The sequence below is a fragment of the Carassius gibelio genome, chromosome B10, assembly GCF_023724105.1.
Source record: "Carassius gibelio isolate Cgi1373 ecotype wild population from Czech Republic chromosome B10, carGib1.2-hapl.c, whole genome shotgun sequence".
Taxonomy (NCBI): Eukaryota; Metazoa; Chordata; class Actinopteri; order Cypriniformes; family Cyprinidae; genus Carassius; species Carassius gibelio.
The window spans coordinates 3,163,742-3,189,784 of NC_068405.1; the positions used below are offsets into that span (position 1 = coordinate 3,163,742).

Sequence of the window (26,043 nt, forward strand, 5' to 3'; positions counted from 1 at the left end):
TTTGCCGAAACCCGGGATCGAACCAGGGACCTTTAGATCTTCAGTCTAACGCTCTCCCAACTGAGCTATTTCGGCCACAACAAGCTCCTGCTTAGCAAGCAGGGATTTCAGTGAGATCACCCTACTCTTTGTCACAGGAGAAGAGCAGAGCAGAGATGAGCCCCCAGACAATAAAAACAGCTGGCCAGTACGGGGATCGAACCCGCGACCTTGGCGTTATTAGCACCACGCTCTAACCATCTGAGCTAACCGGCCTCCCTTAGCCATCTGTCGATTGAATAAAAAACTGCCTCAATGTTAGTGAACGCAATGAGACAACAAAGCTTCACGTTTTATCCCGACCAAGGGCTCGTCCGGGACTTGAACCCGGGACCTCTCGCACCCAAAGCGAGAATCATACCCCTAGACCAACGAGCCTTCCTGTGCTGGGCCGAGAAAAAAGAGCTAGTGCAGCATCAATAAAAGAAGGAACATGAACTAACGTGGAAGCAATCAAAGACCTCGAGACAGTGTTAAAGGCTAACGAACGCAAGTTGGCCTCTTAACTGACCTAAAAATGTGGCTGTATCTAACATGTAGAGGGATGTTAGGGAGGACAGCTGAAACTGTCAGATGTCACTTAGACCAGCGGTTCTCAATTCCAGTCCTCGAGCCCCCTGCTCTTCAGATTTTGTATGTTTCTCGTATAGCTTCAGACATTTGTTCCATTCAAACGTAAGTGCCCTGAGAAGTGGACATCACATGACATCCCTCCGTGATTCAAGTTCAGAGCGTATGTGTACGTTCAGTTCAAAGTGACTAACACAGAGGTGTACAGAGGTATACAGAGGTATATGATGTCACACTTGTCCATGTGTGAAGACGTTGCGCAGCGCAAATCCGTGAACCAATGTTCCAAAGTGAAGTAAACTTCGACGGATTTCCCCTGCTCAGGGAGTGGGGAGCAATGAACACTGTGTAGGGACCATGTCAATCGCAAGGAGCTCACTTCTAATGAGCTGATTATCCAAATCAGGTGTGCTAACAAAGAGAGACATGCAAAATATGCAGACCTTTGGGGAGCGAGGACTGGAATGGAGAACCGCTTCCTTATTCTTTAAGTCAGTGTGAGAAAAAGAGGTGAGAAGTTGTCTGCGTGACCCGAGTGATGCAAGGTGGTCTGCATAATACAAGAATCCGCACATGCATACTGGCGTAACAAGACCGAGAAGGTCCTTTAACACAAAAGCTAAATCTCTTTGTTAATTCGACAACACAATCGCGGCCAGTGCAAAGGTGCAAGCCCAGAGGAGGGACGGCCTCTTTGCATCAAGCCGGTCATTCGCAGCTATGCTCGTCATTCTTGAAAGGCCAGGGGAATTAGCTCAAATGGTAGAGCGCTCGCTTAGCATGCGAGAGGTAGCGGGATCGATGCCCGCATTCTCCAAGTTGGCTCCTGCCCTTTTACTCACACATCCCTAAATCAGTGGTTTTCAACCCTTTCCTGGAGGCATCCCTGCCATGCACATTTTGCATTTCCCCTCATCTAACACACCAGTTTCAAATCATCAGCTCATTAATAGAGACTGCAAGACCTGATTTGGGTGTGTCTAATAAGGGAGACATACGAAATGTTCAGGACAGGGTTGCCTCCAGGAAAGGTTTGAAAACCATTGCCCTAAAGAGACCGACTGAGCACTGACGCAATGCTGCGACACTCCCACGTTAGCTTTTTTTGGGGCTCACAGCTGCCAAAAAGTATTTCAGACATGGTCCTGTGCAAATTGGTTGCAAAACATTGCCATTTTACACACAGTTCCCTAAAGCAGTGGTTTTCAAACCTGTCCTGGAGGCACCCCTGCCCTACACATTTTGAATGTTTCCCTCATCTATCACACCTGTTTCAAATCATCAACTCTTTTATAGAGACCGCAAGACCTTATTTGGGTGTGTCTAATAAGGCAGACAATCAAACTGTGCAGGGCAGGGGTGCCTCCAGGACAGGTTTGAGAACCAGTGCCCTAAAGAGACCGACTGGGCATCGATGCAATGCTGCCACAGTCTCTACGTTAGTTAATTTTTTTGGACTCAAAGCTGCCAAAAAGTATTTCAGACATGGTCCTGCGCAAATTGGTTGCAAAAAGTGGTCCCACCACGATTTAAACTCGGATCACTGGATTCAGAGTGCTAACCATTACACCATGAAACCTTACCTGGAGCAGCCGTTGCTCACAGGGCCACAAAGACTGTCACCAGTGACAACCTAGTGCTGTTTTTATCTTTTCCTGCGGCAAGAAAGCACACAGGTTCCACCGAGATTCGAACTCAGATCGCTGGATTCAAAGCCCAGAGTGCTGACCATTACACCATGGAACCGAAACTGCTTGTTTGGTGGCCAACTGGGAAACAGATAGCTCCGTGGCAGTGGGGAAGCAGTTATACAGAGAAGTTGGAACCCAGTGATTTTTGGTCACTGGCCCGCCTCAAAAAACGGAAAAGAGTGGGAGATTTTGCCGAAACCCGGGATCGAACCAGGGACCTTTAGATCTTCAGTCTAACGCTCTCCCAACTGAGCTATTTCGGCCACAACAAGCTCCTGCTTAGCAAGCAGGGATTTCAGTGAGATCACCCTACTCTTTGTCACAGGAGAAGAGCAGAGCAGAGATGAGCCCCCAGACAATAAAAACAGCTGGCCAGTACGGGGATCGAACCCGCGACCTTGGCGTTATTAGCACCACGCTCTAACCATCTGAGCTAACCGGCCTCCCTTAGCCATCTGTCTCTACCCGATTGAATAAAAAACTGCTTCAACGTTAGTGAACGCAATGAGACAACAAAGCTTCACGTTTTATCCCGACCAAGGGCTCGTCCGGGATTTGAACCCGGGACCTCTCGCACCCAAAGCGAGAATCATACCCCTAGACCAACGAGCCTTCCTGTGCTGGGACGAGAAAAAAGAGCTAGTGCAGCATCAATAAAAGAAGGAACATGAACTAACGTGGAAGCAATCAAAGACCTCGAGACAGTGTTAAAGGCTAACGAACGCAAGTTGGCCTCTTAACTGACCTAAAAATGTGGCTGTATCTAACATGTAGAGGGATGTTAGGGAGGACAGCTGAAACTGTCAGATGTCACTTAGACCAGCGGTTCTCAATTCCAGTCCTCGAGCCCCCTGCTCTTCAGATTTTGTATGTTTCTCGTATAGCTTCAGACATTTGTTCCATTCAAACGTAAGTGCCCTGAGAAGTGGACATCACATGACATCCCTCCGTGATTCAAGTTCAGAGCGTATGTGTACGTTCAGTTCAAAGTGACTAACACAGAGGTGTACAGAGGTATACAGAGGTATATGATGTCACACTTGTCCATGTGTGAAGACGTTGCGCAGCGCAAATCCGTGAACCAATGTTCCAAAGTGAAGTAAACTTCGACGGATTTCCCCTGCTCAGGGAGTGGGGAGCAATGAACACTGTGTAGGGACCATGTCAATCGCAAGGAGCTCACTTCTAATGAGCTGATTATCCAAATCAGGTGTGCTAACAAAGAGAGACATGCAAAATATGCAGACCTTTGGGGAGCGAGGACTGGAATGGAGAACCGCTTCCTTATTCTTTAAGTCAGTGTGAGAAAAAGAGGTGAGAAGTTGTCTGCGTGACCCGAGTGATGCAAGGTGGTCTGCATAATACAAGAATCCGCACATGCATACTGGCGTAACAAGACCGAGAAGGTCCTTTAACACAAAAGCTAAATCTCTTTGTTAATTCGACAACACAATCGCGGCCAGTGCAAAGGTGCAAGCCCAGAGGAGGGACGGCCTCTTTGCATCAAGCCGGTCATTCGCAGCTATGCTCGTCATTCTTGAAAGGCCAGGGGAATTAGCTCAAATGGTAGAGCGCTCGCTTAGCATGCGAGAGGTAGCGGGATCGATGCCCGCATTCTCCAAGTTGGCTCCTGCCCTTTTACTCACACATCCCTAAATCAGTGGTTTTCAACCCTTTCCTGGAGGCATCCCTGCCCTGCACATTTTGCATTTCCCCTCATCTAACACACCAGTTTCAAATCATCAGCTCATTAATAGAGACTGCAAGACCTGATTTGGGTGTGTCTAATAAGGGAGACATACGAAATGTTCAGGACAGGGTTGCCTCCAGGAAAGGTTTGAAAACCATTGCCCTAAAGAGACCGACTGAGCACTGACGCAATGCTGCGACACTCCCACGTTAGCTTTTTTTGGGGCTCACAGCTGCCAAAAAGTATTTCAGACATGGTCCTGTGCAAATTGGTTGCAAAACATTGCCATTTTACACACAGTTCCCTAAAGCAGTGGTTTTCAAACCTGTCCTGGAGGCACCCCTGCCCTACACATTTTGAATGTTTCCCTCATCTATCACACCTGTTTCAAATCATCAACTCTTTTATAGAGACCGCAAGACCTTATTTGGGTGTGTCTAATAAGGCAGACAATCAAACTGTGCAGGGCAGGGGTGCCTCCAGGACAGGTTTGAGAACCAGTGCCCTAAAGAGACCGACTGGGCATCGATGCAATGCTGCCACAGTCTCTACGTTAGTTAATTTTTTTGGACTCAAAGCTGCCAAAAAGTATTTCAGACATGGTCCTGCGCAAATTGGTTGCAAAAAGTGGTCCCACCACGATTTAAACTCGGATCACTGGATTCAGAGTGCTAACCATTACACCATGAAACCTTACCTGGAGCAGCCGTTGCTCACAGGGCCACAAAGACTGTCACCAGTGACAACCTAGTGCTGTTTTTATCTTTTCCTGCGGCAAGAAAGCACACAGGTTCCACCGAGATTCGAACTCAGATCGCTGGATTCAAAGCCCAGAGTGCTGACCATTACACCATGGAACCGAAACTGCTTGTTTGGTGGCCAACTGGGAAACAGATAGCTCCGTGGCAGTGGGGAAGCAGTTATACAGAGAAGTTGGAACCCAGTGATTTTTGGTCACTGGCCCGCCTCAAAAAACGGAAAAGAGTGGGAGATTTTGCCGAAACCCGGGATCGAACCAGGGACCTTTAGATCTTCAGTCTAACGCTCTCCCAACTGAGCTATTTCGGCCACAACAAGCTCCTGCTTAGCAAGCAGGGATTTCAGTGAGATCACCCTACTCTTTGTCACAGGAGAAGAGCAGAGCAGAGATGAGCCCCCAGACAATAAAAACAGCTGGCCAGTATGGGGATCGAACCCGCGACCTTGGCGTTATTAGCACCACGCTCTAACCATCTGAGCTAACCTGCCTCCCTTAGCCATCTGTCTCTACCCGATTGAATAAAAAACTGCCTCAATGTTAGTGAACGCAATGAGACAACAAAGCTTCACGTTTTATCCCGACCAAGGGCTCGTCCGGGATTTGAACCCGGGACCTCTCGCACCCAAAGCGAGAATCATACCCCTAGACCAACGAGCCTTCCTGTGCTGGGCCGAGAAAAAAGAGCTAGTGCAGCATCAATAAAAGAAGGAACATGAACTAACGTGGAAGCAATCAAAGACCTCGAGACAGTGTTAAAGGCTAACGAACGCAAGTTGGCCTCTTAACTGACCTAAAAATGTGGCTGTATCTAACATGTAGAGGGATGTTAGGGAGGACAGCTGAAACTGTCAGATGTCACTTAGACCAGCGGTTCTCAATTCCAGTCCTCGAGCCCCCTGCTCTTCAGATTTTGTATGTTTCTCGTATAGCTTCAGACATTTGTTCCATTCAAACGTAAGTGCCCTGAGAAGTGGACATCACATGACATCCCTCCGTGATTCAAGTTCAGAGCGTATGTGTACGTTCAGTTCAAAGTGACTAACACAGAGGTGTACAGAGGTATACAGAGGTATATGATGTCACACTTGTCCATGTGTGAAGACGTTGCGCAGCGCAAATCCGTGAACCAATGTTCCAAAGTGAAGTAAACTTCGACGGATTTCCCCTGCTCAGGGAGTGGGGAGCAATGAACACTGTGTAGGGACCATGTCAATCGCAAGGAGCTCACTTCTAATGAGCTGATTATCCAAATCAGGTGTGCTAACAAAGAGAGACATGCAAAATATGCAGACCTTTGGGGAGCGAGGACTGGAATGGAGAACCGCTTCCTTATTCTTTAAGTCAGTGTGAGAAAAAGAGGTGAGAAGTTGTCTGCGTGACCCGAGTGATGCAAGGTGGTCTGCATAATACAAGAATCCGCACATGCATACTGGCGTAACAAGACCGAGAAGGTCCTTTAACACAAAAGCTAAATCTCTTTGTTAATTCGACAACACAATCGCGGCCAGTGCAAAGGTGCAAGCCCAGAGGAGGGACGGCCTCTTTGCATCAAGCCGGTCATTCGCAGCTATGCTCGTCATTCTTGAAAGGCCAGGGGAATTAGCTCAAATGGTAGAGCGCTCGCTTAGCATGCGAGAGGTAGCGGGATCGATGCCCGCATTCTCCAAGTTGGCTCCTGCCCTTTTACTCACACATCCCTAAATCAGTGGTTTTCAACCCTTTCCTGGAGGCATCCCTGCCCTGCACATTTTGCATTTCCCCTCATCTAACACACCAGTTTCAAATCATCAGCTCATTAATAGAGACTGCAAGACCTGATTTGGGTGTGTCTAATAAGGGAGACATACGAAATGTTCAGGACAGGGTTGCCTCCAGGAAAGGTTTGAAAACCATTGCCCTAAAGAGACCGACTGAGCACTGACGCAATGCTGCGACACTCCCACGTTAGCTTTTTTTGGGGCTCACAGCTGCCAAAAAGTATTTCAGACATGGTCCTGTGCAAATTGGTTGCAAAACATTGCCATTTTACACACAGTTCCCTAAAGCAGTGGTTTTCAAACCTGTCCTGGAGGCACCCCTGCCCTACACATTTTGAATGTTTCCCTCATCTATCACACCTGTTTCAAATCATCAACTCTTTTATAGAGACCGCAAGACCTTATTTGGGTGTGTCTAATAAGGCAGACAATCAAACTGTGCAGGGCAGGGGTGCCTCCAGGACAGGTTTGAGAACCAGTGCCCTAAAGAGACCGACTGGGCATCGATGCAATGCTGCCACAGTCTCTACGTTAGTTAATTTTTTTGGACTCAAAGCTGCCAAAAAGTATTTCAGACATGGTCCTGTGCAAATTGGTTGCAAAAAGTGGTCCCACCACGATTTAAACTCGGATCACTGGATTCAGAGTGCTAACCATTACACCATGAAAGCTTACCTGGAGCAGCCGTTGCTCACAGGGCCACAAAGACTGTCACCAGTGACAACCTAGTGCTGTTTTTATCTTTTCCTGCGGCAAGAAAGCACACAGGTTCCACCGAGATTCGAACTCAGATCGCTGGATTCAAAGCCCAGAGTGCTGACCATTACACCATGGAACCGAAACTGCTTGTTTGGTGGCCAACTGGGAAACAGATAGCTCCGTGGCAGTGGGGAAGCAGTTATACAGAGAAGTTGGAACCCAGTGATTTTTGGTCACTGGCCCGCCTCAAAAAACGGAAAAGAGTGGGAGATTTTGCCGAAACCCGGGATCGAACCAGGGACCTTTAGATCTTCAGTCTAACGCTCTCCCAACTGAGCTATTTCGGCCACAACAAGCTCCTGCTTAGCAAGCAGGGATTTCAGTGAGATCACCCTACTCTTTGTCACAGGAGAAGAGCAGAGCAGAGATGAGCCCCCAGACAATAAAAACAGCTGGCCAGTACGGGGATCGAACCCGCGACCTTGGCGTTATTAGCACCACGCTCTAACCATCTGAGCTAACCGGCCTCCCTTAGCCATCTGTCTCTACCCGATTGAATAAAAAACTGCCTCAATGTTAGTGAACACAATGAGACAACAAAGCTTCACGTTTTATCCCGACCAAGGGCTCGTCCGGGATTTGAACCCGGGACCTCTCGCACCCAAAGCGAGAATCATACCCCTAGACCAACGAGCCTTCCTGTGCTGGGCCGAGAAAAAAGAGCTAGTGCAGCATCAATAAAAGAAGGAACATGAACTAACGTGGAAGCAATCAAAGACCTCGAGACAGTGTTAAAGGCTAACGAACGCAAGTTGGCCTCTTAACTGACCTAAAAATGTGGCTGTATCTAACATGTAGAGGGATGTTAGGGAGGACAGCTGAAACTGTCAGATGTCACTTAGACCAGCGGTTCTCAATTCCAGTCCTCGAGCCCCCTGCTCTTCAGATTTTGTATGTTTCTCGTATAGCTTCAGACATTTGTTCCATTCAAACGTAAGTGCCCTGAGAAGTGGACATCACATGACATCCCTCCGTGATTCAAGTTCAGAGCGTATGTGTACGTTCAGTTCAAAGTGACTAACACAGAGGTGTACAGAGGTATACAGAGGTATATGATGTCACACTTGTCCATGTGTGAAGACGTTGCGCAGCGCAAATCCGTGAACCAATGTTCCAAAGTGAAGTAAACTTCGACGGATTTCCCCTGCTCAGGGAGTGGGGAGCAATGAACACTGTGTAGGGACCATGTCAATCGCAAGGAGCTCACTTCTAATGAGCTGATTATCCAAATCAGGTGTGCTAACAAAGAGAGACATGCAAAATATGCAGACCTTTGGGGAGCGAGGACTGGAATGGAGAACCGCTTCCTTATTCTTTAAGTCAGTGTGAGAAAAAGAGGTGAGAAGTTGTCTGCGTGACCCGAGTGATGCAAGGTGGTCTGCATAATACAAGAATCCGCACATGCATACTGGCGTAACAAGACCGAGAAGGTCCTTTAACACAAAAGCTAAATCTCTTTGTTAATTCGACAACACAATCGCGGCCAGTGCAAAGGTGCAAGCCCAGAGGAGGGACGGCCTCTTTGCATCAAGCCGGTCATTCGCAGCTATGCTCGTCATTCTTGAAAGGCCAGGGGAATTAGCTCAAATGGTAGAGCGCTCGCTTAGCATGCGAGAGGTAGCGGGATCGATGCCCGCATTCTCCAAGTTGGCTCCTGCCCTTTTACTCACACATCCCTAAATCAGTGGTTTTCAACCCTTTCCTGGAGGCATCCCTGCCCTGCACATTTTGCATTTCCCCTCATCTAACACACCAGTTTCAAATCATCAGCTCATTAATAGAGACTGCAAGACCTGATTTGGGTGTGTCTAATAAGGGAGACATACGAAATGTTCAGGACAGGGTTGCCTCCAGGAAAGGTTTGAAAACCATTGCCCTAAAGAGACCGACTGAGCACTGACGCAATGCTGCGACACTCCCACGTTAGCTTTTTTTGGGGCTCACAGCTGCCAAAAAGTATTTCAGACATGGTCCTGTGCAAATTGGTTGCAAAACATTGCCATTTTACACACAGTTCCCTAAAGCAGTGGTTTTCAAACCTGTCCTGGAGGCACCCCTGCCCTACACATTTTGAATGTTTCCCTCATCTATCACACCTGTTTCAAATCATCAACTCTTTTATAGAGACCGCAAGACCTTATTTGGGTGTGTCTAATAAGGCAGACAATCAAACTGTGCAGGGCAGGGGTGCCTCCAGGACAGGTTTGAGAACCAGTGCCCTAAAGAGACCGACTGGGCATCGATGCAATGCTGCCACAGTCTCTACGTTAGTTAATTTTTTTGGACTCAAAGCTGCCAAAAAGTATTTCAGACATGGTCCTGCGCAAATTGGTTGCAAAAAGTGGTCCCACCACGATTTAAACTCGGATCACTGGATTCAGAGTGCTAACCATTACACCATGAAACCTTACCTGGAGCAGCCGTTGCTCACAGGGCCACAAAGACTGTCACCAGTGACAACCTAGTGCTGTTTTTATCTTTTCCTGCGGCAAGAAATCACACAGGTTCCACCGAGATTCTGACCATTACACCATGGAACCGAAACTGCTTGTTTGGTGGCCAACTGGGAAACAGATAGCTCCGTGGCAGTGGGGAAGCAGTTATACAGAGAAGTTGGAACCCAGTGATTTTTGGTCACTGGCCCGCCTCAAAAAACGGAAAAGAGTGGGAGATTTTGCCGAAACCCGGGATCGAACAAGGGACCTTTAGAACTTCAGTCTAACGCTCTCCCAACTGAGCTATTTCGGCCACAACAAGCTCCTGCTTAGCAAGCAGGGATTTCAGTGAGATCACCCTACTCTTTGTCACAGGAGAATAGCAGAGCAGAGATGAGCCCCCAAACAATAAAAACAGCTGGCCAGTACGGGGATCGAACCCGCGACCTTGGCGTTATTAGCACCACGCTCTAACCATCTGAGCTAACCGGCCTCCCTTAGCCATCTGTCTCTACCCGATTGAATAAAAAACTGCCTCAATGTTAGTGAACGCAATGAGACAACAAAGCTTCACGTTTTATCCCGACCAAGGACTCGTCCGGGATTTGAACCCGGGACCTCTCGCACCCAAAGCGAGAATCATACCCCTAGACCAACGAGCCTTCCTGTGCTTGGCCGAGAAAAAAGAGCTAGTGCAGCATCAATAAAAGAAGGAACATGAACTAACGTGGAAGCAATCAAAGACCTCGAGACAGTGTTAAAGGCTAACGAACGCAAGTTGGCCTCTTAACTGACCTAAAAATGTGGCTGTATCTAACATGTAGAGGGATGTTAGGGAGGACAGCTGAAACTGTCAAATGTCACTTAGACCAGCGGTTCTCAATTCCAGTCCTCGAGCCCCCTGCTCTTCAGATTTTGTATGTTTCTCGTATAGCTTCAGACATTTGTTCCATTCAAACGTAAGTACCCTGAGAAGTGGACATCACATGACATCCCTCCGTGATTCAAGTTCAGAGCGTATGTGTACGTTCAGTTCAAAGTGACTAACACAGAGGTGTACAGAGGTATACAGAGGTATATGATGTCACACTTGTCCATGTGTGAAGACGTTGCGCAGCGCAAATCCGTGAACCAATGTTCCAAAGTGAAGTAAACTTCGACGGATTTCCCCTGCTCAGGGAGTGGGGAGCAATGAAAACTGTGTAGGGACCATGTCAATCGCAAGGAGCTCACTTCTAATGAGCTGATTATCCAAATCAGGTGTGCTAACAAAGAGAGACATGCAAAATATGCAGACCTTTGGGGAGCGAGGACTGGAATGGAGAACCGCTTCCTTATTCTTTAAGTCAGTGTGAGAAAAAGAGGTGAGAAGTTGTCTGCGTGACCCGAGTGATGCAAGGTGGTCTGCATAATACAAGAATCCGCACATGCATACTGGCGTAACAAGACCGAGAAGGTCCTTTAACACAAAAGCTAAATCTCTTTGTTAATTCGACAACACAATCGCGGCCAGTGCAAAGGTGCAAGCCCAGAGGAGGGACGGCCTCTTTGCATCAAGCCGGTCATTCGCAGCTATGCTCGTCATTCTTGAAAGGCCAGGGGAATTAGCTCAAATGGTAGAGCGCTCGCTTAGCATGCGAGAGGTAGCGGGATCGATGCCCGCATTCTCCAAGTTGGCTCCTGCCCTTTTACTCACACATCCCTAAATCAGTGGTTTTCAACCCTTTCCTGGAGGCATCCCTGCCCTGCACATTTTGCATTTCCCCTCATCTAACACACCAGTTTCAAATCATCAGCTCATTAATAGAGACTGCAAGACCTGATTTGGGTGTGTCTAATAAGGGAGACATACGAAATGTTCAGGACAGGGTTGCCTCCAGGAAAGGTTTGAAAACCATTGCCCTAGAGACCAACTGAGCACTGACGCAATGCTGCGACACTCCCACGTTAGCTTTTTTTGGGGCTCACAGCTGCCAAAAAGTATTTCAGACATGGTCCTGTGCAAATTGGTTGCAAAACATTGCCATTTTACACACAGTTCCCTAAAGCAGTGGTTTTCAAACCTGTCCTGGAGGCACCCCTGCCCTACACATTTTGAATGTTTCCCTCATCTATCACACCTGTTTCAAATCATCAACTCTTTTATAGAGACCGCAAGACCTTATTTGGGTGTGTCTAATAAGGCAGACAATCAAACTGTGCAGGGCAGGGGTGCCTCCAGGACAGGTTTGAGAACCAGTGCCCTAAAGAGACCGACTGGGCATCGATGCAATGCTGCCACAGTCTCTACGTTAGTTAATTTTTTTGGACTCAAAGCTGCCAAAAAGTATTTCAGACATGGTCCTGCGCAAATTGGTTGCAAAAAGTGGTCCCACCGCGATTTGAACTCGGATCACTGGATTGAGAGTGCTAACCATTACACCATGAAACCTTACCTGGAGCAGCCGTTGCTCACAGGGCCACAAAGACTGTCACCAGTGACAACCTAGTGCTGTTTTTATCTTTTCCTGCGGCAAGAAAGCACACAGGTTCCACCGAGATTCGAACTCAGATCGCTGGATTCAAAGCCCAGAGTGCTGACCATTACACCATGGAACCGAAACTGCTTGTTTGGTGGCCAACTGGGAAACAGATAGCTCCGTGGCAGTGGGGAAGCAGTTATACAGAGAAGTTGGAACCCAGTGATTTTTGGTCACTGGCCCGCCTCAAAAAACGGAAAAGAGTGGGAGATTTTGCCGAAACCCGGGATCGAACCAGGGACCTTTAGATCTTCAGTCTAACGCTCTCCCAACTGAGCTATTTCGGCCACAACAAGCTCCTGCTTAGCAAGCAGGGATTTCAGTGAGATCACCCTACTCTTTGTCACAGGAGAAGAGCAGAGCAGAGATGAGCCCCCAGACAATAAAAACAGCTGGCCAGTACGGGGATCGAACCCGCGACCTTGGCGTTATTAGCACCACGCTCTAACCATCTGAGCTAACCGGCCTCCCTTAGCCATCTGTCGATTGAATAAAAAACTGCCTCAATGTTAGTGAACGCAATGAGACAACAAAGCTTCACGTTTTATCCCGACCAAGGGCTCGTCCGGGACTTGAACCCGGGACCTCTCGCACCCAAAGCGAGAATCATACCCCTAGACCAACGAGCCTTCCTGTGCTGGGCCGAGAAAAAAGAGCTAGTGCAGCATCAATAAAAGAAGGAACATGAACTAACGTGGAAGCAATCAAAGACCTCGAGACAGTGTTAAAGGCTAACGAACGCAAGTTGGCCTCTTAACTGACCTAAAAATGTGGCTGTATCTAACATGTAGAGGGATGTTAGGGAGGACAGCTGAAACTGTCAGATGTCACTTAGACCAGCGGTTCTCAATTCCAGTCCTCGAGCCCCCTGCTCTTCAGATTTTGTATGTTTCTCGTATAGCTTCAGACATTTGTTCCATTCAAACGTAAGTGCCCTGAGAAGTGGACATCACATGACATCCCTCCGTGATTCAAGTTCAGAGCGTATGTGTACGTTCAGTTCAAAGTGACTAACACAGAGGTGTACAGAGGTATACAGAGGTATATGATGTCACACTTGTCCATGTGTGAAGACGTTGCGCAGCGCAAATCCGTGAACCAATGTTCCAAAGTGAAGTAAACTTCGACGGATTTCCCCTGCTCAGGGAGTGGGGAGCAATGAACACTGTGTAGGGACCATGTCAATCGCAAGGAGCTCACTTCTAATGAGCTGATTATCCAAATCAGGTGTGCTAACAAAGAGAGACATGCAAAATATGCAGACCTTTGGGGAGCGAGGACTGGAATGGAGAACCGCTTCCTTATTCTTTAAGTCAGTGTGAGAAAAAGAGGTGAGAAGTTGTCTGCGTGACCCGAGTGATGCAAGGTGGTCTGCATAATACAAGAATCCGCACATGCATACTGGCGTAACAAGACCGAGAAGGTCCTTTAACACAAAAGCTAAATCTCTTTGTTAATTCGACAACACAATCGCGGCCAGTGCAAAGGTGCAAGCCCAGAGGAGGGACGGCCTCTTTGCATCAAGCCGGTCATTCGCAGCTATGCTCGTCATTCTTGAAAGGCCAGGGGAATTAGCTCAAATGGTAGAGCGCTCGCTTAGCATGCGAGAGGTAGCGGGATCGATGCCCGCATTCTCCAAGTTGGCTCCTGCCCTTTTACTCACACATCCCTAAATCAGTGGTTTTCAACCCTTTCCTGGAGGCATCCCTGCCATGCACATTTTGCATTTCCCCTCATCTAACACACCAGTTTCAAATCATCAGCTCATTAATAGAGACTGCAAGACCTGATTTGGGTGTGTCTAATAAGGGAGACATACGAAATGTTCAGGACAGGGTTGCCTCCAGGAAAGGTTTGAAAACCATTGCCCTAAAGAGACCGACTGAGCACTGACGCAATGCTGCGACACTCCCACGTTAGCTTTTTTTGGGGCTCACAGCTGCCAAAAAGTATTTCAGACATGGTCCTGTGCAAATTGGTTGCAAAACATTGCCATTTTACACACAGTTCCCTAAAGCAGTGGTTTTCAAACCTGTCCTGGAGGCACCCCTGCCCTACACATTTTGAATGTTTCCCTCATCTATCACACCTGTTTCAAATCATCAACTCTTTTATAGAGACCGCAAGACCTTATTTGGGTGTGTCTAATAAGGCAGACAATCAAACTGTGCAGGGCAGGGGTGCCTCCAGGACAGGTTTGAGAACCAGTGCCCTAAAGAGACCGACTGGGCATCGATGCAATGCTGCCACAGTCTCTACGTTAGTTAATTTTTTTGGACTCAAAGCTGCCAAAAAGTATTTCAGACATGGTCCTGCGCAAATTGGTTGCAAAAAGTGGTCCCACCACGATTTAAACTCGGATCACTGGATTCAGAGTGCTAACCATTACACCATGAAACCTTACCTGGAGCAGCCGTTGCTCACAGGGCCACAAAGACTGTCACCAGTGACAACCTAGTGCTGTTTTTATCTTTTCCTGCGGCAAGAAAGCACACAGGTTCCACCGAGATTCGAACTCAGATCGCTGGATTCAAAGCCCAGAGTGCTGACCATTACACCATGGAACCGAAACTGCTTGTTTGGTGGCCAACTGGGAAACAGATAGCTCCGTGGCAGTGGGGAAGCAGTTATACAGAGAAGTTGGAACCCAGTGATTTTTGGTCACTGGCCCGCCTCAAAAAACGGAAAAGAGTGGGAGATTTTGCCGAAACCCGGGATCGAACCAGGGACCTTTAGATCTTCAGTCTAACGCTCTCCCAACTGAGCTATTTCGGCCACAACAAGCTCCTGCTTAGCAAGCAGGGATTTCAGTGAGATCACCCTACTCTTTGTCACAGGAGAAGAGCAGAGCAGAGATGAGCCCCCAGACAATAAAAACAGCTGGCCAGTACGGGGATCGAACCCGCGACCTTGGCGTTATTAGCACCACGCTCTAACCATCTGAGCTAACCGGCCTCCCTTAGCCATCTGTCTCTACCCGATTGAATAAAAAACTGCTTCAACGTTAGTGAACGCAATGAGACAACAAAGCTTCACGTTTTATCCCGACCAAGGGCTCGTCCGGGATTTGAACCCGGGACCTCTCGCACCCAAAGCGAGAATCATACCCCTAGACCAACGAGCCTTCCTGTGCTGGGACGAGAAAAAAGAGCTAGTGCAGCATCAATAAAAGAAGGAACATGAACTAACGTGGAAGCAATCAAAGACCTCGAGACAGTGTTAAAGGCTAACGAACGCAAGTTGGCCTCTTAACTGACCTAAAAATGTGGCTGTATCTAACATGTAGAGGGATGTTAGGGAGGACAGCTGAAACTGTCAGATGTCACTTAGACCAGCGGTTCTCAATTCCAGTCCTCGAGCCCCCTGCTCTTCAGATTTTGTATGTTTCTCGTATAGCTTCAGACATTTGTTCCATTCAAACGTAAGTGCCCTGAGAAGTGGACATCACATGACATCCCTCCGTGATTCAAGTTCAGAGCGTATGTGTACGTTCAGTTCAAAGTGACTAACACAGAGGTGTACAGAGGTATACAGAGGTATATGATGTCACACTTGTCCATGTGTGAAGACGTTGCGCAGCGCAAATCCGTGAACCAATGTTCCAAAGTGAAGTAAACTTCGACGGATTTCCCCTGCTCAGGGAGTGGGGAGCAATGAACACTGTGTAGGGACCATGTCAATCGCAAGGAGCTCACTTCTAATGAGCTGATTATCCAAATCAGGTGTGCTAACAAAGAGAGACATGCAAAATATGCAGACCTTTGGGGAGCGAGGACTGGAATGGAGAACCGCTTCCTTATTCTTTAAGTCAGTGTGAGAAAAAGAGGTGAGAAGTTGTCTGCGTGACCCGAGTGATGCAAGGTGGTCTGCATAATACAAGAATCCGCACATGCATACTGGCGTAACAAGACCGAGAAGGTCCTTTAACACAAAAGCTAAATCTCTTTGTTAATTCGACAACACAATCGCGGCCAGTGCAAAGGTGCAAGCCCAGAGGAGGGACGGCCTCTTTGCATCAAGCCGGTCATTCGCAGCTATGCTCGTCATTCTTGAAAGGCCAGGGGAATTAGCTCAAATGGTAGAGCGCTCGCTTAGCATGCGAGAGGTAGCGGGATCGATGCCCGCATTCTCCAAGTTGGCTCCTGCCCTTTTACTCACACATCCCTAAATCAGTGGTTTTCAACCCTTTCCTGGAGGCATCCCTGCCCTGCACATTTTGCATTTCCCCTCATCTAACACACCAGTTTCAAATCATCAGCTCATTAATAGAGACTGCAAGACCTGATTTGGGTGTGTCTAATAAGGGAGACATACGAAATGTTCAGGACAGGGTTGCCTCCAGGAAAGGTTTGAAAACCATTGCCCTAAAGAGACCGACTGAGCACTGACGCAATGCTGCGACACTCCCACGTTAGCTTTTTTTGGGGCTCACAGCTGCCAAAAAGTATTTCAGACATGGTCCTGTGCAAATTGGTTGCAAAACATTGCCATTTTACACACAGTTCCCTAAAGCAGTGGTTTTCAAACCTGTCCTGGAGGCACCCCTGCCCTACACATTTTGAATGTTTCCCTCATCTATCACACCTGTTTCAAATCATCAACTCTTTTATAGAGACCGCAAGACCTTATTTGGGTGTGTCTAATAAGGCAGACAATCAAACTGTGCAGGGCAGGGGTGCCTCCAGGACAGGTTTGAGAACCAGTGCCCTAAAGAGACCGACTGGGCATCGATGCAATGCTGCCACAGTCTCTACGTTAGTTAATTTTTTTGGACTCAAAGCTGCCAAAAAGTATTTCAGACATGGTCCTGCGCAAATTGGTTGCAAAAAGTGGTCCCACCACGATTTAAACTCGGATCACTGGATTCAGAGTGCTAACCATTACACCATGAAACCTTACCTGGAGCAGCCGTTGCTCACAGGGCCACAAAGACTGTCACCAGTGACAACCTAGTGCTGTTTTTATCTTTTCCTGCGGCAAGAAAGCACACAGGTTCCACCGAGATTCGAACTCAGATCGCTGGATTCAAAGCCCAGAGTGCTGACCATTACACCATGGAACCGAAACTGCTTGTTTGGTGGCCAACTGGGAAACAGATAGCTCCGTGGCAGTGGGGAAGCAGTTATACAGAGAAGTTGGAACCCAGTGATTTTTGGTCACTGGCCCGCCTCAAAAAACGGAAAAGAGTGGGAGATTTTGCCGAAACCCGGGATCGAACCAGGGACCTTTAGATCTTCAGTCTAACGCTCTCCCAACTGAGCTATTTCGGCCACAACAAGCTCCTGCTTAGCAAGCAGGGATTTCAGTGAGATCACCCTACTCTTTGTCACAGGAGAAGAGCAGAGCAGAGATGAGCCCCCAGACAATAAAAACAGCTGGCCAGTACGGGGATCGAACCCGCGACCTTGGCGTTATTAGCACCACGCTCTAACCATCTGAGCTAACCGGCCTCCCTTAGCCATCTGTCTCTACCCGATTGAATAAAAAACTGCCTCAATGTTAGTGAACGCAATGAGACAACAAAGCTTCACGTTTTATCCCGACCAAGGGCTCGTCCGGGATTTGAACCCGGGACCTCTCGCACCCAAAGCGAGAATCATACCCCTAGACCAACGAGCCTTCCTGTGCTGGGCCGAGAAAAAAGAGCTAGTGCAGCATCAATAAAAGAAGGAACATGAACTAACGTGGAAGCAATCAAAGACCTCGAGACAGTGTTAAAGGCTAACGAACGCAAGTTGGCCTCTTAACTGACCTAAAAATGTGGCTGTATCTAACATGTAGAGGGATGTTAGGGAGGACAGCTGAAACTGTCAGATGTCACTTAGACCAGCGGTTCTCAATTCCAGTCCTCGAGCCCCCTGCTCTTCAGATTTTGTATGTTTCTCGTATAGCTTCAGACATTTGTTCCATTCAAACGTAAGTGCCCTGAGAAGTGGACATCACATGACATCCCTCCGTGATTCAAGTTCAGAGCGTATGTGTACGTTCAGTTCAAAGTGACTAACACAGAGGTGTACAGAGGTATACAGAGGTATATGATGTCACACTTGTCCATGTGTGAAGACGTTGCGCAGCGCAAATCCGTGAACCAATGTTCCAAAGTGAAGTAAACTTCGACGGATTTCCCCTGCTCAGGGAGTGGGGAGCAATGAACACTGTGTAGGGACCATGTCAATCGCAAGGAGCTCACTTCTAATGAGCTGATTATCCAAATCAGGTGTGCTAACAAAGAGAGACATGCAAAATATGCAGACCTTTGGGGAGCGAGGACTGGAATGGAGAACCGCTTCCTTATTCTTTAAGTCAGTGTGAGAAAAAGAGGTGAGAAGTTGTCTGCGTGACCCGAGTGATGCAAGGTGGTCTGCATAATACAAGAATCCGCACATGCATACTGGCGTAACAAGACCGAGAAGGTCCTTTAACACAAAAGCTAAATCTCTTTGTTAATTCGACAACACAATCGCGGCCAGTGCAAAGGTGCAAGCCCAGAGGAGGGACGGCCTCTTTGCATCAAGCCGGTCATTCGCAGCTATGCTCGTCATTCTTGAAAGGCCAGGGGAATTAGCTCAAATGGTAGAGCGCTCGCTTAGCATGCGAGAGGTAGCGGGATCGATGCCCGCATTCTCCAAGTTGGCTCCTGCCCTTTTACTCACACATCCCTAAATCAGTGGTTTTCAACCCTTTCCTGGAGGCATCCCTGCCCTGCACATTTTGCATTTCCCCTCATCTAACACACCAGTTTCAAATCATCAGCTCATTAATAGAGACTGCAAGACCTGATTTGGGTGTGTCTAATAAGGGAGACATACGAAATGTTCAGGACAGGGTTGCCTCCAGGAAAGGTTTGAAAACCATTGCCCTAAAGAGACCGACTGAGCACTGACGCAATGCTGCGACACTCCCACGTTAGCTTTTTTTGGGGCTCACAGCTGCCAAAAAGTATTTCAGACATGGTCCTGTGCAAATTGGTTGCAAAACATTGCCATTTTACACACAGTTCCCTAAAGCAGTGGTTTTCAAACCTGTCCTGGAGGCACCCCTGCCCTACACATTTTGAATGTTTCCCTCATCTATCACACCTGTTTCAAATCATCAACTCTTTTATAGAGACCGCAAGACCTTATTTGGGTGTGTCTAATAAGGCAGACAATCAAACTGTGCAGGGCAGGGGTGCCTCCAGGACAGGTTTGAGAACCAGTGCCCTAAAGAGACCGACTGGGCATCGATGCAATGCTGCCACAGTCTCTACGTTAGTTAATTTTTTTGGACTCAAAGCTGCCAAAAAGTATTTCAGACATGGTCCTGTGCAAATTGGTTGCAAAAAGTGGTCCCACCACGATTTAAACTCGGATCACTGGATTCAGAGTGCTAACCATTACACCATGAAAGCTTACCTGGAGCAGCCGTTGCTCACAGGGCCACAAAGACTGTCACCAGTGACAACCTAGTGCTGTTTTTATCTTTTCCTGCGGCAAGAAAGCACACAGGTTCCACCGAGATTCGAACTCAGATCGCTGGATTCAAAGCCCAGAGTGCTGACCATTACACCATGGAACCGAAACTGCTTGTTTGGTGGCCAACTGGGAAACAGATAGCTCCGTGGCAGTGGGGAAGCAGTTATACAGAGAAGTTGGAACCCAGTGATTTTTGGTCACTGGCCCGCCTCAAAAAACGGAAAAGAGTGGGAGATTTTGCCAAAACCCGGGATCGAACCAGGGACCTTTAGATCTTCAGTCTAACGCTCTCCCAACTGAGCTATTTCGGCCACAACAAGCTCCTGCTTAGCAAGCAGGGATTTCAGTGAGATCACCCTACTCTTTGTCACAGGAGAAGAGCAGAGCAGAGATGAGCCCCCAGACAATAAAAACAGCTGGCCAGTACGGGGATCGAACCCGCGACCTTGGCGTTATTAGCACCACGCTCTAACCATCTGAGCTAACCGGCCTCCCTTAGCCATCTGTCTCTACCCGATTGAATAAAAAACTGCCTCAATGTTAGTGAACACAATGAGACAACAAAGCTTCACGTTTTATCCCGACCAAGGGCTCGTCCGGGATTTGAACCCGGGACCTCTCGCACCCAAAGCGAGAATCATACCCCTAGACCAACGAGCCTTCCTGTGCTGGGCCGAGAAAAAAGAGCTAGTGCAGCATCAATAAAAGAAGGAACATGAACTAACGTGGAAGCAATCAAAGACCTCGAGACAGTGTTAAAGGCTAACGAACGCAAGTTGGCCTCTTAACTGACCTAAAAATGTGGCTGTATCTAACATGTAGAGGGATGTTAGGGAGGACAGCTGAAACTGTCAGATGTCACTTAGACCAGCGGTTCTCAATTCCAGTCCTCGAGCCCCCTGCTCTTCAGATTTTGTATGTTTCTCGTATAGCTTCAGACATTTGTTCCATTCAAACGTAAGTGCCCTGAGAAGTGGACATCACATGACATCCCTCCGTGATTCAAGTTCAGAGCGTATGTGTACGTTCAGTTCAAAGTGACTAACACAGAGGTGTACAGAGGTATACAGAGGTATATGATGTCACACTTGTCCATGTGTGAAGACGTTGCGCAGCGCAAATCCGTGAACCAATGTTCCAAAGTGAAGTAAACTTCGACGGATTTCCCCTGCTCAGGGAGTGGGGAGCAATGAACACTGTGTAGGGACCATGTCAATCGCAAGGAGCTCACTTCTAATGAGCTGATTATCCAAATCAGGTGTGCTAACAAAGAGAGACATGCAAAATATGCAGACCTTTGGGGAGCGAGGACTGGAATGGAGAACCGCTTCCTTATTCTTTAAGTCAGTGTGAGAAAAAGAGGTGAGAAGTTGTCTGCGTGACCCGAGTGATGCAAGGTGGTCTGCATAATACAAGAATCCGCACATGCATACTGGCGTAACAAGACCGAGAAGGTCCTTTAACACAAAAGCTAAATCTCTTTGTTAATTCGACAACACAATCGCGGCCAGTGCAAAGGTGCAAGCCCAGAGGAGGGACGGCCTCTTTGCATCAAGCCGGTCATTCGCAGCTATGCTCGTCATTCTTGAAAGGCCAGGGGAATTAGCTCAAATGGTAGAGCGCTCGCTTAGCATGCGAGAGGTAGCGGGATCGATGCCCGCATTCTCCAAGTTGGCTCCTGCCCTTTTACTCACACATCCCTAAATCAGTGGTTTTCAACCCTTTCCTGGAGGCATCCCTGCCCTGCACATTTTGCATTTCCCCTCATCTAACACACCAGTTTCAAATCATCAGCTCATTAATAGAGACTGCAAGACCTGATTTGGGTGTGTCTAATAAGGGAGACATACGAAATGTTCAGGACAGGGTTGCCTCCAGGAAAGGTTTGAAAACCATTGCCCTAAAGAGACCGACTGAGCACTGACGCAATGCTGCGACACTCCCACGTTAGCTTTTTTTGGGGCTCACAGCTGCCAAAAAGTATTTCAGACATGGTCCTGTGCAAATTGGTTGCAAAACATTGCCATTTTACACACAGTTCCCTAAAGCAGTGGTTTTCAAACCTGTCCTGGAGGCACCCCTGCCCTACACATTTTGAATGTTTCCCTCATCTATCACACCTGTTTCAAATCATCAACTCTTTTATAGAGACCGCAAGACCTTATTTGGGTGTGTCTAATAAGGCAGACAATCAAACTGTGCAGGGCAGGGGTGCCTCCAGGACAGGTTTGAGAACCAGTGCCCTAAAGAGACCGACTGGGCATCGATGCAATGCTGCCACAGTCTCTACGTTAGTTAATTTTTTTGGACTCAAAGCTGCCAAAAAGTATTTCAGACATGGTCCTGCGCAAATTGGTTGCAAAAAGTGGTCCCACCACGATTTAAACTCGGATCACTGGATTCAGAGTGCTAACCATTACACCATGAAACCTTACCTGGAGCAGCCGTTGCTCACAGGGCCACAAAGACTGTCACCAGTGACAACCTAGTGCTGTTTTTATCTTTTCCTGCGGCAAGAAAGCACACAGGTTCCACCGAGATTCGAACTCAGATCGCTGGATTCAAAGCCCAGAGTGCTGACCATTACACCATGGAACCGAAACTGCTTGTTTGGTGGCCAACTGGGAAACAGATAGCTCCGTGGCAGTGGGGAAGCAGTTATACAGAGAAGTTGGAACCCAGTGATTTTTGGTCACTGGCCCGCCTCAAAAAACGGAAAAGAGTGGGAGATTTTGCCGAAACCCGGGATCGAACCAGGGACCTTTAGATCTTCAGTCTAACGCTCTCCCAACTGAGCTATTTCGGCCACAACAAGCTCCTGCTTAGCAAGCAGGGATTTCAGTGAGATCACCCTACTCTTTGTCACAGGAGAAGAGCAGAGCAGAGATGAGCCCCCAGACAATAAAAACAGCTGGCCAGTACGGGGATCGAACCCGCGACCTTGGCGTTATTAGCACCACGCTCTAACCATCTGAGCTAACCGGCCTCCCTTAGCCATCTGACTCTACCCGATTGAATAAAAAACTGCCTCAATGTTAGTGAACGCAATGAGATAACAAAGCTTCACGTTTTATCCCGACCAAGGGCTCGTCCGGGATTTGAACCCGGGACCTCTCGCACCCAAAGCGAGAATCATACCCCTAGACCAACGAGCCTTCCTGTGCTGGGCCGAGAAAAAAGAGCTAGTGCAGCATCAATAAAAGAAGGAACATGAACTAACGTGGAAGCAATCAAAGACCTCGAGACAGTGTTAAAGGCTAACGAACGCAAGTTGGCCTCTTAACTGACCTAAAAATGTGGCTGTATCTAACATGTAGAGGGATGTTAGGGAGGACAGCTGAAACTGTCAAATGTCACTTAGACCAGCGGTTCTCAATTCCAGTCCTCGAGCCCCCTGCTCTTCAGATTTTGTATGTTTCTCGTATAGCTTCAGACATTTGTTCCATTCAAACGTAAGTACCCTGAGAAGTGGACATCACATGACATCCCTCCGTGATTCAAGTTCAGAGCGTATGTGTACGTTCAGTTCAAAGTGACTAACACAGAGGTGTACAGAGGTATACAGAGGTATATGATGTCACACTTGTCCATGTGTGAAGACGTTGCGCAGCGCAAATCCGTGAACCAATGTTCCAAAGTGAAGTAAACTTCGACGGATTTCCCCTGCTCAGGGAGTGGGGAGCAATGAACACTGTGTAGGGACCATGTCAATCGCAAGGAGCTCACTTCTAATGAGCTGATTATCCAAATCAGGTGTGCTAACAAAGAGAGACATGCAAAATATGCAGACCTTTGGGGAGCGAGGACTGGAATGGAGAACCGCTTCCTTATTCTTTAAGTCAGTGTGAGAAAAAGAGGTGAGAAGTTGTCTGCGTGACCCGAGTGATGCAAGGTGGTCTGCATAATACAAGAATCCGCACATGCATACTGGCGTAACAAGACCGAGAAGGTCCTTTAACACAAAAGCTAAATCTCTTTGTTAATTCGACAACACAATCGCGGCCAGTGCAAAGGTGCAAGCCCAGAGGAGGGACGGCCTCTTTGCATCAAGTCGGTCATTCGCAGCTATGCTCGTCACTCTTGAAAGGCCAGGGGAATTAGCTCAAATGGTAGAGCGCTCGCTTAGCATGCGAGAGGTAGCGGGATCGATGCCCGCATTCTCCAAGTTGGCTCCTGCCCTTTTACTCACACATCCCTAAATCAGTGGTTTTCAACCCTTTCCTGGAGGCATCCCTGCCCTGCACATTTTGCATTTCCCCTCATCTAACACACCAGTTTCAAATCATCAGCTCATTAATAGAGACTGCAAGACCTGATTTGGGTGTGTCTAATAAGGGAGACATACGAAATGTTCAGGACAGGGTTGCCTCCAGGAAAGGTTTGAAAACCATTGCCCTAAAGAGACCGACTGAGCACTGACGCAATGCTGCGACACTCCCACGTTAGCTTTTTTTGGGGCTCACAGCTGCCAAAAAGTATTTCAGACATGGTCCTGTGCAAATTGGTTGCAAAACATTGCCATTTTACACACAGTTCCCTAAAGCAGTGGTTTTCAAACCTGTCCTGGAGGCACCCCTGCCCTACACATTTTGAATGTTTCCCTCATCTATCACACCTGTTTCAAATCATCAACTCTTTTATAGAGACCGCAAGACCTTATTTGGGTGTGTCTAATAAGGCAGACAATCAAACTGTGCAGGGCAGGGGTGCCTCCAGGACAGGTTTGAGAACCAGTGCCCTAAAGAGACCGACTGGGCATCGATGCAATGCTGCCACAGTCTCTACGTTAGTTAATTTTTTTGGACTCAAAGCTGCCAAAAAGTATTTCAGACATGGTCCTGCGCAAATTGGTTGCAAAAAGTGGTCCCACCACGATTTAAACTCGGATCACTGGATTCAGAGTGCTAACCATTACACCATGAAACCTTACCTGGAGCAGCCGTTGCTCACAGGGCCACAAAGACTGTCACCAGTGACAACCTAGTGCTGTTTTTATCTTTTCCTGCGGCAAGAAAGCACACAGGTTCCACCGAGATTCGAACTCAGATCGCTGGATTCAAAGCCCAGAGTGCTGACCATTACACCATGGAACCGAAACTGCTTGTTTGGTGGCCAACTGGGAAACAGATAGCTCCGTGGCAGTGGGGAAGCAGTTATACAGAGAAGTTGGAACCCAGTGATTTTTGGTCACTGGCCCGCCTCAAAAAACGGAAAAGAGTGGGAGATTTTGCCGAAACCCGGGATCGAACCAGGGACCTTTAGATCTTCAGTCTAACGGTCTCCCAACTGAGCTATTTCGGCCACAACAAGCTCCTGCTTAGCAAGCAGGGATTTCAGTGAGATCACCCTACTCTTTGTCACAGGAGAAGAGCAGAGCAGAGATGAGCCCCCAGACAATAAAAACAGCTGGCCAGTACGGGGATCGAACCCGCGACCTTGGCGTTATTAGCACCACGCTCTAACCATCTGAGCTAACCGGCCTCCCTTAGCCATCTGACTCTACCCGATTGAATAAAAAACTGCCTCAATGTTAGTGAACGCAATGAGATAACAAAGCTTCACGTTTTATCCCGACCAAGGGCTCGTCCGGGATTTGAACCCGGGACCTCTCGCACCCAAAGCGAGAATCATACCCCTAGACCAACGAGCCTTCCTGTGCTGGGCCGAGAAAAAAGAGCTAGTGCAGCATCAATAAAAGAAGGAACATGAACTAACGTGGAAGCAATCAAAGACCTCGAGACAGTGTTAAAGGCTAACGAACGCAAGTTGGCCTCTTAACTGACCTAAAAATGTGGCTGTATCTAACATGTAGAGGGATGTTAGGGAGGACAGCTGAAACTGTCAAATGTCACTTAGACCAGCGGTTCTCAATTCCAGTCCTCGAGCCCCCTGCTCTTCAGATTTTGTATGTTTCTCGTATAGCTTCAGACATTTGTTCCATTCAAACGTAAGTACCCTGAGAAGTGGACATCACATGACATCCCTCCGTGATTCAAGTTCAGAGCGTATGTGTACGTTCAGTTCAAAGTGACTAACACAGAGGTGTACAGAGGTATACAGAGGTATATGATGTCACACTTGTCCATGTGTGAAGACGTTGCGCAGCGCAAATCCGTGAACCAATGTTCCAAAGTGAAGTAAACTTCGACGGATTTCCCCTGCTCAGGGAGTGGGGAGCAATGAACACTGTGTAGGGACCATGTCAATCGCAAGGAGCTCACTTCTAATGAGCTGATTATCCAAATCAGGTGTGCTAACAAAGAGAGACATGCAAAATATGCAGACCTTTGGGGAGCGAGGACTGGAATGGAGAACCGCTTCCTTATTCTTTAAGTCAGTGTGAGAAAAAGAGGTGAGAAGTTGTCTGCG

At 47.9% G+C, this 26,043-nt stretch overlaps 52 non-coding genes across 52 annotated transcripts; 10 read left to right on the top strand and 42 right to left on the bottom strand.

Moving 5' to 3' along the window:
- Positions 1-2: 2 nt before the first annotated feature.
- On the bottom strand, positions 3-75 carry trnaf-gaa (transfer RNA phenylalanine (anticodon GAA)). Its single transcript has one exon. It is a non-coding gene; the product is annotated as a tRNA-Phe (tRNA).
- A 106-nt stretch (positions 76-181) lies between these two features.
- Positions 182-255, bottom strand: trnai-aau (transfer RNA isoleucine (anticodon AAU)). The gene has a single exon. It is a non-coding gene; the product is annotated as a tRNA-Ile (tRNA).
- A 90-nt stretch (positions 256-345) lies between these two features.
- trnap-ugg (transfer RNA proline (anticodon UGG)) lies at positions 346-417 on the bottom strand. Its single transcript has one exon. It is a non-coding gene; the product is annotated as a tRNA-Pro (tRNA).
- Positions 418-1,353: 936 nt separating this feature from the next.
- On the top strand, positions 1,354-1,426 carry trnaa-agc (transfer RNA alanine (anticodon AGC)). The gene has a single exon. It is a non-coding gene; the product is annotated as a tRNA-Ala (tRNA).
- An 857-nt stretch (positions 1,427-2,283) lies between these two features.
- Positions 2,284-2,355, bottom strand: trnaq-uug (transfer RNA glutamine (anticodon UUG)). The gene has a single exon. It is a non-coding gene; the product is annotated as a tRNA-Gln (tRNA).
- Positions 2,356-2,490: 135 nt separating this feature from the next.
- Positions 2,491-2,563, bottom strand: trnaf-gaa (transfer RNA phenylalanine (anticodon GAA)). The gene has a single exon. It is a non-coding gene; the product is annotated as a tRNA-Phe (tRNA).
- Positions 2,564-2,669: 106 nt separating this feature from the next.
- Positions 2,670-2,743, bottom strand: trnai-aau (transfer RNA isoleucine (anticodon AAU)). The gene has a single exon. It is a non-coding gene; the product is annotated as a tRNA-Ile (tRNA).
- A 97-nt stretch (positions 2,744-2,840) lies between these two features.
- On the bottom strand, positions 2,841-2,912 carry trnap-ugg (transfer RNA proline (anticodon UGG)). Its single transcript has one exon. It is a non-coding gene; the product is annotated as a tRNA-Pro (tRNA).
- Positions 2,913-3,848: 936 nt separating this feature from the next.
- trnaa-agc (transfer RNA alanine (anticodon AGC)) lies at positions 3,849-3,921 on the top strand. Its single transcript has one exon. It is a non-coding gene; the product is annotated as a tRNA-Ala (tRNA).
- Positions 3,922-4,778: 857 nt separating this feature from the next.
- Positions 4,779-4,850, bottom strand: trnaq-uug (transfer RNA glutamine (anticodon UUG)). Its single transcript has one exon. It is a non-coding gene; the product is annotated as a tRNA-Gln (tRNA).
- Positions 4,851-4,985: 135 nt separating this feature from the next.
- trnaf-gaa (transfer RNA phenylalanine (anticodon GAA)) lies at positions 4,986-5,058 on the bottom strand. Its single transcript has one exon. It is a non-coding gene; the product is annotated as a tRNA-Phe (tRNA).
- A 106-nt stretch (positions 5,059-5,164) lies between these two features.
- Positions 5,165-5,238, bottom strand: trnai-aau (transfer RNA isoleucine (anticodon AAU)). The gene has a single exon. It is a non-coding gene; the product is annotated as a tRNA-Ile (tRNA).
- Positions 5,239-5,335: 97 nt separating this feature from the next.
- Positions 5,336-5,407, bottom strand: trnap-ugg (transfer RNA proline (anticodon UGG)). The gene has a single exon. It is a non-coding gene; the product is annotated as a tRNA-Pro (tRNA).
- A 936-nt stretch (positions 5,408-6,343) lies between these two features.
- Positions 6,344-6,416, top strand: trnaa-agc (transfer RNA alanine (anticodon AGC)). Its single transcript has one exon. It is a non-coding gene; the product is annotated as a tRNA-Ala (tRNA).
- An 857-nt stretch (positions 6,417-7,273) lies between these two features.
- trnaq-uug (transfer RNA glutamine (anticodon UUG)) lies at positions 7,274-7,345 on the bottom strand. The gene has a single exon. It is a non-coding gene; the product is annotated as a tRNA-Gln (tRNA).
- Positions 7,346-7,480: 135 nt separating this feature from the next.
- Positions 7,481-7,553, bottom strand: trnaf-gaa (transfer RNA phenylalanine (anticodon GAA)). The gene has a single exon. It is a non-coding gene; the product is annotated as a tRNA-Phe (tRNA).
- A 106-nt stretch (positions 7,554-7,659) lies between these two features.
- Positions 7,660-7,733, bottom strand: trnai-aau (transfer RNA isoleucine (anticodon AAU)). The gene has a single exon. It is a non-coding gene; the product is annotated as a tRNA-Ile (tRNA).
- Positions 7,734-7,830: 97 nt separating this feature from the next.
- Positions 7,831-7,902, bottom strand: trnap-ugg (transfer RNA proline (anticodon UGG)). The gene has a single exon. It is a non-coding gene; the product is annotated as a tRNA-Pro (tRNA).
- A 936-nt stretch (positions 7,903-8,838) lies between these two features.
- trnaa-agc (transfer RNA alanine (anticodon AGC)) lies at positions 8,839-8,911 on the top strand. The gene has a single exon. It is a non-coding gene; the product is annotated as a tRNA-Ala (tRNA).
- A 1,030-nt stretch (positions 8,912-9,941) lies between these two features.
- Positions 9,942-10,014, bottom strand: trnaf-gaa (transfer RNA phenylalanine (anticodon GAA)). Its single transcript has one exon. It is a non-coding gene; the product is annotated as a tRNA-Phe (tRNA).
- Positions 10,015-10,120: 106 nt separating this feature from the next.
- Positions 10,121-10,194, bottom strand: trnai-aau (transfer RNA isoleucine (anticodon AAU)). Its single transcript has one exon. It is a non-coding gene; the product is annotated as a tRNA-Ile (tRNA).
- Positions 10,195-10,291: 97 nt separating this feature from the next.
- On the bottom strand, positions 10,292-10,363 carry trnap-ugg (transfer RNA proline (anticodon UGG)). The gene has a single exon. It is a non-coding gene; the product is annotated as a tRNA-Pro (tRNA).
- Positions 10,364-11,299: 936 nt separating this feature from the next.
- On the top strand, positions 11,300-11,372 carry trnaa-agc (transfer RNA alanine (anticodon AGC)). Its single transcript has one exon. It is a non-coding gene; the product is annotated as a tRNA-Ala (tRNA).
- Positions 11,373-12,227: 855 nt separating this feature from the next.
- trnaq-uug (transfer RNA glutamine (anticodon UUG)) lies at positions 12,228-12,299 on the bottom strand. Its single transcript has one exon. It is a non-coding gene; the product is annotated as a tRNA-Gln (tRNA).
- Positions 12,300-12,434: 135 nt separating this feature from the next.
- Positions 12,435-12,507, bottom strand: trnaf-gaa (transfer RNA phenylalanine (anticodon GAA)). The gene has a single exon. It is a non-coding gene; the product is annotated as a tRNA-Phe (tRNA).
- Positions 12,508-12,613: 106 nt separating this feature from the next.
- Positions 12,614-12,687, bottom strand: trnai-aau (transfer RNA isoleucine (anticodon AAU)). Its single transcript has one exon. It is a non-coding gene; the product is annotated as a tRNA-Ile (tRNA).
- A 90-nt stretch (positions 12,688-12,777) lies between these two features.
- Positions 12,778-12,849, bottom strand: trnap-ugg (transfer RNA proline (anticodon UGG)). Its single transcript has one exon. It is a non-coding gene; the product is annotated as a tRNA-Pro (tRNA).
- A 936-nt stretch (positions 12,850-13,785) lies between these two features.
- trnaa-agc (transfer RNA alanine (anticodon AGC)) lies at positions 13,786-13,858 on the top strand. The gene has a single exon. It is a non-coding gene; the product is annotated as a tRNA-Ala (tRNA).
- Positions 13,859-14,715: 857 nt separating this feature from the next.
- Positions 14,716-14,787, bottom strand: trnaq-uug (transfer RNA glutamine (anticodon UUG)). Its single transcript has one exon. It is a non-coding gene; the product is annotated as a tRNA-Gln (tRNA).
- A 135-nt stretch (positions 14,788-14,922) lies between these two features.
- Positions 14,923-14,995, bottom strand: trnaf-gaa (transfer RNA phenylalanine (anticodon GAA)). The gene has a single exon. It is a non-coding gene; the product is annotated as a tRNA-Phe (tRNA).
- A 106-nt stretch (positions 14,996-15,101) lies between these two features.
- Positions 15,102-15,175, bottom strand: trnai-aau (transfer RNA isoleucine (anticodon AAU)). Its single transcript has one exon. It is a non-coding gene; the product is annotated as a tRNA-Ile (tRNA).
- Positions 15,176-15,272: 97 nt separating this feature from the next.
- trnap-ugg (transfer RNA proline (anticodon UGG)) lies at positions 15,273-15,344 on the bottom strand. The gene has a single exon. It is a non-coding gene; the product is annotated as a tRNA-Pro (tRNA).
- Positions 15,345-16,280: 936 nt separating this feature from the next.
- Positions 16,281-16,353, top strand: trnaa-agc (transfer RNA alanine (anticodon AGC)). The gene has a single exon. It is a non-coding gene; the product is annotated as a tRNA-Ala (tRNA).
- Positions 16,354-17,210: 857 nt separating this feature from the next.
- trnaq-uug (transfer RNA glutamine (anticodon UUG)) lies at positions 17,211-17,282 on the bottom strand. Its single transcript has one exon. It is a non-coding gene; the product is annotated as a tRNA-Gln (tRNA).
- Positions 17,283-17,417: 135 nt separating this feature from the next.
- trnaf-gaa (transfer RNA phenylalanine (anticodon GAA)) lies at positions 17,418-17,490 on the bottom strand. Its single transcript has one exon. It is a non-coding gene; the product is annotated as a tRNA-Phe (tRNA).
- Positions 17,491-17,596: 106 nt separating this feature from the next.
- On the bottom strand, positions 17,597-17,670 carry trnai-aau (transfer RNA isoleucine (anticodon AAU)). Its single transcript has one exon. It is a non-coding gene; the product is annotated as a tRNA-Ile (tRNA).
- Positions 17,671-17,767: 97 nt separating this feature from the next.
- On the bottom strand, positions 17,768-17,839 carry trnap-ugg (transfer RNA proline (anticodon UGG)). Its single transcript has one exon. It is a non-coding gene; the product is annotated as a tRNA-Pro (tRNA).
- Positions 17,840-18,775: 936 nt separating this feature from the next.
- Positions 18,776-18,848, top strand: trnaa-agc (transfer RNA alanine (anticodon AGC)). The gene has a single exon. It is a non-coding gene; the product is annotated as a tRNA-Ala (tRNA).
- Positions 18,849-19,705: 857 nt separating this feature from the next.
- Positions 19,706-19,777, bottom strand: trnaq-uug (transfer RNA glutamine (anticodon UUG)). Its single transcript has one exon. It is a non-coding gene; the product is annotated as a tRNA-Gln (tRNA).
- A 135-nt stretch (positions 19,778-19,912) lies between these two features.
- trnaf-gaa (transfer RNA phenylalanine (anticodon GAA)) lies at positions 19,913-19,985 on the bottom strand. Its single transcript has one exon. It is a non-coding gene; the product is annotated as a tRNA-Phe (tRNA).
- A 106-nt stretch (positions 19,986-20,091) lies between these two features.
- On the bottom strand, positions 20,092-20,165 carry trnai-aau (transfer RNA isoleucine (anticodon AAU)). The gene has a single exon. It is a non-coding gene; the product is annotated as a tRNA-Ile (tRNA).
- A 97-nt stretch (positions 20,166-20,262) lies between these two features.
- Positions 20,263-20,334, bottom strand: trnap-ugg (transfer RNA proline (anticodon UGG)). Its single transcript has one exon. It is a non-coding gene; the product is annotated as a tRNA-Pro (tRNA).
- A 936-nt stretch (positions 20,335-21,270) lies between these two features.
- Positions 21,271-21,343, top strand: trnaa-agc (transfer RNA alanine (anticodon AGC)). The gene has a single exon. It is a non-coding gene; the product is annotated as a tRNA-Ala (tRNA).
- Positions 21,344-22,200: 857 nt separating this feature from the next.
- On the bottom strand, positions 22,201-22,272 carry trnaq-uug (transfer RNA glutamine (anticodon UUG)). The gene has a single exon. It is a non-coding gene; the product is annotated as a tRNA-Gln (tRNA).
- A 135-nt stretch (positions 22,273-22,407) lies between these two features.
- Positions 22,408-22,480, bottom strand: trnaf-gaa (transfer RNA phenylalanine (anticodon GAA)). Its single transcript has one exon. It is a non-coding gene; the product is annotated as a tRNA-Phe (tRNA).
- Positions 22,481-22,586: 106 nt separating this feature from the next.
- On the bottom strand, positions 22,587-22,660 carry trnai-aau (transfer RNA isoleucine (anticodon AAU)). The gene has a single exon. It is a non-coding gene; the product is annotated as a tRNA-Ile (tRNA).
- A 97-nt stretch (positions 22,661-22,757) lies between these two features.
- On the bottom strand, positions 22,758-22,829 carry trnap-ugg (transfer RNA proline (anticodon UGG)). The gene has a single exon. It is a non-coding gene; the product is annotated as a tRNA-Pro (tRNA).
- Positions 22,830-23,765: 936 nt separating this feature from the next.
- trnaa-agc (transfer RNA alanine (anticodon AGC)) lies at positions 23,766-23,838 on the top strand. Its single transcript has one exon. It is a non-coding gene; the product is annotated as a tRNA-Ala (tRNA).
- Positions 23,839-24,695: 857 nt separating this feature from the next.
- trnaq-uug (transfer RNA glutamine (anticodon UUG)) lies at positions 24,696-24,767 on the bottom strand. The gene has a single exon. It is a non-coding gene; the product is annotated as a tRNA-Gln (tRNA).
- A 135-nt stretch (positions 24,768-24,902) lies between these two features.
- trnaf-gaa (transfer RNA phenylalanine (anticodon GAA)) lies at positions 24,903-24,975 on the bottom strand. Its single transcript has one exon. It is a non-coding gene; the product is annotated as a tRNA-Phe (tRNA).
- A 106-nt stretch (positions 24,976-25,081) lies between these two features.
- trnai-aau (transfer RNA isoleucine (anticodon AAU)) lies at positions 25,082-25,155 on the bottom strand. Its single transcript has one exon. It is a non-coding gene; the product is annotated as a tRNA-Ile (tRNA).
- Positions 25,156-25,252: 97 nt separating this feature from the next.
- trnap-ugg (transfer RNA proline (anticodon UGG)) lies at positions 25,253-25,324 on the bottom strand. The gene has a single exon. It is a non-coding gene; the product is annotated as a tRNA-Pro (tRNA).
- Between the last annotated feature and the right edge of the window lie 719 nt (positions 25,325-26,043).